This window comes from Nuphar pumila, chromosome 12 (assembly GCF_984573655.1).
Source record: "Nuphar pumila chromosome 12, dmNupPumi1.hap1.1, whole genome shotgun sequence".
NCBI classification, from domain to species: Eukaryota; Viridiplantae; Streptophyta; class Magnoliopsida; order Nymphaeales; family Nymphaeaceae; genus Nuphar; species Nuphar pumila.
Genome location: NC_143260.1, coordinates 38852412 through 38860848, shown reverse-complemented (window position 1 = coordinate 38860848; position 8437 = coordinate 38852412).

The following is an 8437-nucleotide window of genomic DNA, read 5'->3' as shown; positions in this document are numbered from 1 at the left end:
GTCTTCAAGAACATGCATGCATGGGGGCAGGCATCCTAGCTTTGGAGTTTTATGCTGCCGGTATGGTGACTGCTACTGTAGGTATGGCAGGCTGAGCCAGCGCTATCAGGTCTTCGTGTCCGGTGCCGTTTCTGAAAGTTATAAATCCACAAAAGAACATGCATGCATTCCCACCATACCTGTTGTAGATCTTGGGATAGCTCATCCTTACGTGGTACAATTCACCAAATTGGGGACCGTTTAGTTCCCATAGACTGAATACTCAGCCTATTGATCGATCCATCTCCCACAATTGGTCTGTGATTTAACCATTGGTTAATTTATTAGTGGTTTCCATGGTGCCATTTTTTCATGTTTTTTCTTTGTACGGATGGCTGATAATCAGTCGTCTCTAGGGAGAGGGTGGTGTATGTTCGCCCCCGATGACTCACTGAATCCCACGTCTGTGTTCGGGGGATCGAATGAGCGCCACGTATTCATGCACATGGTGCTCGTATTCCCGTGTATGTTGACATAACTTTGCATCGGACTCTGGTGCTGTTGCAAAGACTTAATCACCCTTACTTGCTTTTCTTGCCCTGAAATGACGGTTCGAGGAAATGACAAAAATATCTTCCATTCAAAAGTTGTGAAACGACGGGTCGATAAAAAGACAAAAAAGTCCTCCACCCAGAAAGTTTGATGTTAACCATTTAAAGTGGAGACATTCCCTATTCATTAAACTCATGCGCCATCTGCTGTAACATTTGCTCCCATTATCAACCAAAACTTTGCCTTCGTCTCCAGTCGAGCTTTCCGCCTTGTTTTTTATCCTGTTGTACAACACATTGTCGTCTTCTCGTGCCTGCCTTGCGTTACAAAACATTCCAGTGTATTCTCTTCATTTTTGTTGTCGTTAGGCATCATGGAAAAAAGCAATGATTCACAAACATTCCTTCCAGTGCCATTAAGGCAGCGTGAGTAGCTTTTCATCTCATCATGCGATCGATGAAGATGGCATGTCGTCTTGTGTGCCATTAAGGCATTGTTTGGTTATTGCAGGTAGAAATTGTTCTTACGAAGGTTGGAAACTTATCGATATTTGTAAGACGCTGGGACCTATTGACAAGAATGCTTGTTTGCAGATGATAGGAAGGGCCTCTAACCTATCAGGTATCCTACATTCATTCATCGTATGCATTGTATCTCAAACCGCTGTATTAGTAATAGACTCCCGTTTTTGTGAGATACATTTTTGTTAGTTAATATCGATTTGTTTGCTATTATGCTCAAGTTCTTCCTTATCGATTTGTAATTTATTGTGCAATATATTTATCGACCTTTTAGATAGTATGGTTTTGTATCGTCGAGTTGTAAGTTATTATGTTGAATTGTCGTATCAATTTTCAATATCTTACAAATCGCTATACATACGATATTTGTAAGACGCTGGGACCTATTGACAAGAATGCTTGTTTGCAGATGCTAGGAAGGGCCTCTACCCCATCAGGTATCCTACATTCATTCATCGTATGCATTGTATCTCAAACCGCTGTATTAGTAACAGACTCCCGTTTTTGTGAGATACATTTTTGTTAGTTAATATCGATTTGTTTGCTATTATGCTCAAGTTCTTCCTTATCGATTTGTAATTTATTGTGCGGCATATTTATCGACCTTTTAGATAGTATGGTTTTGTATCGTCGAGTTGTAAGTTATTATGCTGAACTGCCGTATCGATTTTCAATATCTTACAAATCACTATACATACATATCGTTTTGTTATATATTATATTTCATGTAATATGTATTTGTAAGATATTTGTACACAGACTTTGAAAACATGTGGATGCAGAAACACATTGTTACACCCATGGCGGGGCGATTTTCGCATGCATATCGCTGCTCTCTCATTGACTTCTATTGAACTCGCTTTAGAGCCTCGTGGATATTATGAGAGCGTTATCGTCAACACACATGTACGACATGTGTATTTTATTGGCATGGTAAGCGATAAGTCGATGCTCAGTATAAGCAAACATCAAACTGCACTTGCTTTGATACTTTCATGCATTAAATCGTTGCTTTGACTTGCTTAACCCTAGTGGTATCCGTTGTTATATGCATCCTGATTAAATCGTAGTAAACCTATGCTGCTTGCTAACGCAAATTGATATAGTGCTTACAAAACATTCCACTGTCTTCTTTTATTTGTTGTTGTTGTTAGGCATTATCGAAGAAAACAATGATGCACAAACATTCCAACCAGTGCCATGAAGGCAGCGTGAGTAGCTTTTCATCTCATCATGCGATCGATGAAGAAGGCATGTCGTCTTGTGTGCCATTAAGGCATTGTTTGGTTATTGCAGGTAGATCTTGTTCTTACGAAGGTTGGAAACTTATCGATATTTGTAAGACGCTGGGACCTATTGACAAGAATGCTTGTTTGCAGATGCTAGGAAGGGCCTCTACCCCATCAGGTATCCTACATTCATTCATCGTATGCATTGTATCTTAAATCGCTGTATTAGTAACAGACTCACGTTTTGTTAGTTAATATCGATTTGTTTGCTATTTTGCTGCAAACACAAATTGATATATTGCTTAAAACATTGTTGAACTTATCATTAGGTTGTAATAAAGACGATGTAGCTGAATCAATCGAAAGATCTGGAGAATTGAATATCTATACTTATGACGCAACTGAAGAATTGAACATCTGCACTAACAATGCACATGAAAAGAAGGGTGCAGGCATTAGACCCACTCTTGACTTGAATGTTCCAGTGGAAGAAATGCAATTCAATGATGAGGTAGACTACCATGACAGTGCACATAATAAAAGTGTAGGCCCCGGGAATGTACACGGAAGTACACTTGACTTGAATGTTCCAGGAGAAGAAATGCAATTCAGCAACGATCGCTACAGTTTTACAAGTCTTTTGGTATGTAATCAATGTTGCGAGGAGGTATGCATTTCTTGTGAAACTTAATTCAGTGTCTAATATTTTCTGTTTCATGACAGGCTCTGATGCATTCGACAGATAGGTATGGGACACAGGAATCTCGTGTGGGTTATTAATTTAGTTGTCATGCCTCTTTGCATGCCCCGATCTCCATAATGCCGGATTTGTTTTTTAGTTTATAGTCATTTGTCACTGACGACTTGCGGTCCGTGGTTGGATTTGCTTTAATCGATAGATAACGATTTTTTGCTTCTGCAGGAAGTCGATTGATGACATCACTGTATGGCGATTTGTGGTTATCGTTGAATAGCGATCTGTGGCATCGCAGCATAGTGATTTGAGGATATTATTCGACTGTCGATCAAAGCGGGTTGACAAAGGTTGTTCAAGTAAGCTTTTTTCAGGCAATGAGCAAGGTTGCGCTTCATTTTTTGATCTAAGTATGCTATCACCTACGCGGTTGAAAGCCTACTTAGATCATAAAATGAAGCGCAACCTTGCTCAATGCCCCAAAAAGGGTTACTTGAACAACCTTTGTCATCCCGCTTAGATCGACAGTCGAACAATACCCTTAAATCACTATGCTGCGATGCCACATATCGCTATTCAACGATAACCACAAATCGCCATACAATGATGTCATCAATCGACTTCCTGCAGAAGCAAAAAATCGCTATCTATCGATTAAAGCAAATCCAACCACGAACCGCAAGTCGTCAGTGACAAATGACTATAAACTCAAAAACAAATCCGACATTGTGGAGATCGGAGCATGCAAAGAGGCATGACAACTAAATTAATAGCCCACACGAGATTCCTGTGACACCTCCAATTGCCTTTTGAAATCATTATTGTTATCCTGTGAAAAGTTGTATCCATATATTATAAATAAAAGGCTACTGAATGTGTCTTTTTCTCTTCCTCACTTCATTTCTTAAGAGGTAAGTCAACATCTTCATCTGGTACAGGGGGAACTTTGTTCGCTTTAACAGTGGAAGTGCAAGTGTGAGTGGTACTCCACAATTTCTCACAATCGCTATGTAGTTCAACCCGTGGTTTTTTTTTAGATCTGTGGGGTTATTATCAACAAACGTTCATTATCAATTTATACTAGTATCGTTTAACACCGCAAATCGGCGTTGACTAACACGCTTTACAAAGGCCGAGTATTGCTGCACAAATCGCTTTCCCGCGATAACCACAACTCGCTATGCAGCGAATATGAAGTCGAATTACTCAGTTACAACGGATAACAATAAATGTTTGATTTGTCGTACAATATTCATTGATCATGTTGGTTGAGCAGTACATCTTTTAGGTAATAAATAGTCGCACGAGTACTGGAAGTTGTGTTTGTCTTCTACTTCGTGAAACAACAACAATCAAACCGACGGTTCCTTCATAAACCTGGAGATCCGTCCTCCAACAAACAAAGTTGTGGTCGGTGACGCTGACGAAGACAGCTACACAACCAACAATGGCGAATCATGGGTATATTGTCTACACATCGTCTACATGTTCAGCAAAATCCGTCTGTTTCATGCCGTTTTTTGCGATTTGTTTTTTGTGTACTGTATAATGTAATTTCAATATCGTTCGTTGCAATGTCCGCATTCATTTCAGTCGAACATCCACCGACGAAGTTGGGCGAAAACTTAGTCAATCACTCCTGGAGGACATCAACCGAATGCACAGTGAATTCGCACAATACAACATAATCAGTAATTTTGTTAGTATGAAACTAATAGCAGTTGTCTATATACGTAAGTCATGTGTACGTGCGTTAACAACAACATATTTGCTGCAAACAGACTATATCCGATTTTGTCAGTTATATTAAAAGCAGCGCACCAAGCCAGACTGTAAGCGTCGTAAGCCCGTATTTCATGGTATATCAGTTTTATTTTATGTTGCATTTCGTTATTGATTTAGTCCAATTGATTCGTATGTTATCGTTGGTGTTAGCAATGTTTCGGTTTGCAGACTATCTTACGCCGTTTGCCATACTCTAGTGGATTTCAAGACGGCATACCTTATTGGGTTAACGGTAATCACTGGAGAGACCTTTTGTCAAGTGAAAAGGTAAGCAAACAAACCTAGAGTGCAATATTACAGCATAACAAGTGCTAACATCATTTTTTCGATGTATTTGCAGATATTGATTCCTACACTCTGGCAATCTGAAAAGCATTGGGTCTTATACATGATGGATTTACACGAAAAACAACTATGGTGTTACAATTCGTTGGAAGTTGACAGTGGTTTACGGCTAGACATTTCCCATCTTGTAAGTTTTAATATCTATTTGAGGAACAAGTCGTGTACTGGGGTCATGAATTTACTGTCGGTCGCATTATTCTCAGATCGGTTTCCTCAAAGCCATTTTGGGAGTCGATGCTAGCGAGTGGATCTATCGTATGGCATACCATGCTCCTTTACAAGATAATGGCGTTGATTGCGGAGTATTTGTAATGAAGTACATTGAAGCAATATACAATGGTGCAGAACCCTGTTTCGACGTTATATGTCATTTCTTCGCCTCTGTTATTGGAGATTAAGTGCATGTCTATTGCTTCTACTTTACAATCTGTTTTTGCTGGTTGATATACCCGGATTCCGCGAAGAACTCTGCAAAAAATTGATGTCCTATCTAATTGTGGAGGAGAAACTGACGGAGGCCTCACGAGCATCTAAAAGGGTTGTAATTGATAAAAGATGTGCGCTCAACCTGCGTGGTTGACAGTCGCTGAGTGAGACTGCGATGTATTTTAATGAACAAAGACTTCTAATGTTCGAAATGATAATATTCAACATCGCTATGAAATGTTGTATGCTTAAACATCGCTTTATTGCTGGCATATGAAAAAAGTGGTGAATAAGAGCCATTAATGTAGCTTTCGTATTTTACGAATAGTACAAAGCGATACGCTTCCTTAAATTTGTGAAAGAATTTGAAAAAAGTATGACGGTCTACCGTCAACTACACTGCTACCACCATGAAAACTTGTGAAAGAATTTGAAAATTTCTTGAATTTTAAATGACGTTTCCTTCAATTATGATCTTGCAGACATATGAAAAAAGTATAAATGGATACGACAACTGCGTCGAAGCCGCCTATATGCAGAAATTATCGATTTGTTGGTTCCTTATTCGCGAAGCAAAGTGGAAGTGTGTGTTGTGTCATTCAAATATTAATGAAACGTCCTATCACCCTCTGTCAGTTTTCAAGTATATACGTCAGTTTCATTAAACCAAAAGCAAATCTTCAATAAAAATGCACTCCGCATTAATGACAAAAATTGAACAATGTCATGCCAGAGGGCTATTCTCAATAGTAATCAATGCGATTAGACCGAATTTTTCGATCTCAAATAAATCCACAAGTACATCCACATGCGTCCCAAGAAATTGCCTTAGGTGTACATCAATGTACATTATCGTAGGTTCAACAATACAGCGATTTCTGAGAACAAACCTTTCTTATTGATAAGTTCACGGAATGCGATTTTTAGAAAGATCTTTCGTCGTACAGTATTTTTCATTACTGAAGAACAACTTTTACCAGCATTGGTTATGCGTATACAACAATGGTGGAGCTCCTGCTGGCCATCCTCAGCGCGAATGCACCGACTGGGTTGCTGTCGAGGAGGAGGGCGAGAACGGTGATGTCAGAGCTCGTTAGGTTGTACAGACAGAGCAATCGACAGGTTTCACTTTACATATTTTGTCTGCCGTTCTTTTTAAACTCAAATCAATTATTGGCATATTTCGTAGCGTATTTCTGGCATATGATCCTGCAACAAAACATGTAATGTAAAACCAATATATAACAGAAATAAACAATAACATCGGATACAAAGCTCATACAGCGTGGAAACAAGGTTCTTCTCCATTGTATATTGCTTCAATATACGAATATGCCACAATCGACCCCATTACTTTGTAAAGGTGCATCGTCAGCACAGAGCAACATCCACTCGGCAATGTCGACACCAAGCCCGTTAAGGAATCCCGCCTATGATAAAGGGATAATATATTACAGTCCGGTCCACCTCGAAAAGCTAAGATTCACCTATGGGCACAAGCATACCAAATGCATAGCGTCGCGTTCTACGCCAATGTGGCAGTCCAATGAGTTGTAGCACCATAGTTGTTTTTCCAGAAAATTCACCTCATATAGGACCCAATGGTCGGGATTTTGCCAGAGTGTAGGAAGTAAAATCTGCAAATCGATAAAATAATTTTTCATGTTTCGCAGACATATCGTGATGGGGATGTTACGACTAAACCTTGGAGAAGAGGTTTGTTCACTTACCTTTCCAAATTTTGAAATGTCTAGGCACTCATCATCGTTGTTCCAACAAGGTAGTGCATCTTTGAATCCAATGTTGTATGGCTTTCGCCGGACGTACATCTGTTGCACGAAATAGTAAGATTTAACCACCAAGAAACGTGAGTACGTCATAAAAGCAAACAAAACAACAACGGACCAAACATACCATGAAATAAGGGCTGATGATGCGTATTGTATTGCTCTGGATGTAATTGACAAAATCACACATTGTCTGGTTGCACAAATTTACGAACTTCAAAACATACAAACCAGAATGACCTAGAAATTGATAGTGGTTAAATACTTACAAAATTACTGATAGTGTTCCCAACTGCAAATTCATCTTGCATCTGCTCGATGTCATCTATGCACTCGTCAGGGCGTTGCCGCCGACCCTTGCCAGTGGATGTTGAACTCAGTGCACCATGAGCGTGGTATTCAGGATTCGACATTGAAATTATTGTCTACAGTAAACAACAATAGTCCAAATACGACATAAAAAGACAAATGTTGACTAAACCGCTCAGGCGTTTCAAAAAATATACGTCTTAAGTGCTAATGCTGGTACTGTGGATATGGTTGTCTTCTTCTTCGGCGTCGTGCCTGGCCGTTTTGCTCCTATCGTCCTCTCCGTTGGTGCCATGCCTAGTCATTTTGCTCCCATCGTCCTCTCCGTTTGCTCTGTGCCTGGTTGTTTTTCTCCCATCGTCCACTCCTTTGGAGCTGTGCATGGTCGTTTTGCTCCCATCGTCCTCTCCGTTGCCGCCGTGCCTGGTCGTTTTGCTCCCATCGTTCTCTCCGTTGCCGTCGTGCCTGGTCGTTTTGCTCCCATCGTCCTCTCTGTTGCCCCCGTGCCCGGTCGTAGTGCTCCCATCGTCTTTGGCACTGTGCCGGGTCGTATTGCCCCCGTAGTCCTCTTCATGGACGCCATGGCTGGTCGTACTGCTTCGATTGTCCCCTTCTTCGGCACCATGCCTGGACAGAGATATCGATGGCACCTTTGCAACGCAGATACGGAAACACCGTCCTTAGTCAAATACAAAGGTAAAGTCCTTTAACGTGCCGCCCTTTTTTGAAAACAGCCCGCTAATTAAATGATTGCGTTTTAAATAAATAAAATACGTCTTTTCGCATGCCGCCCTTTTTTCGATAGCCGCC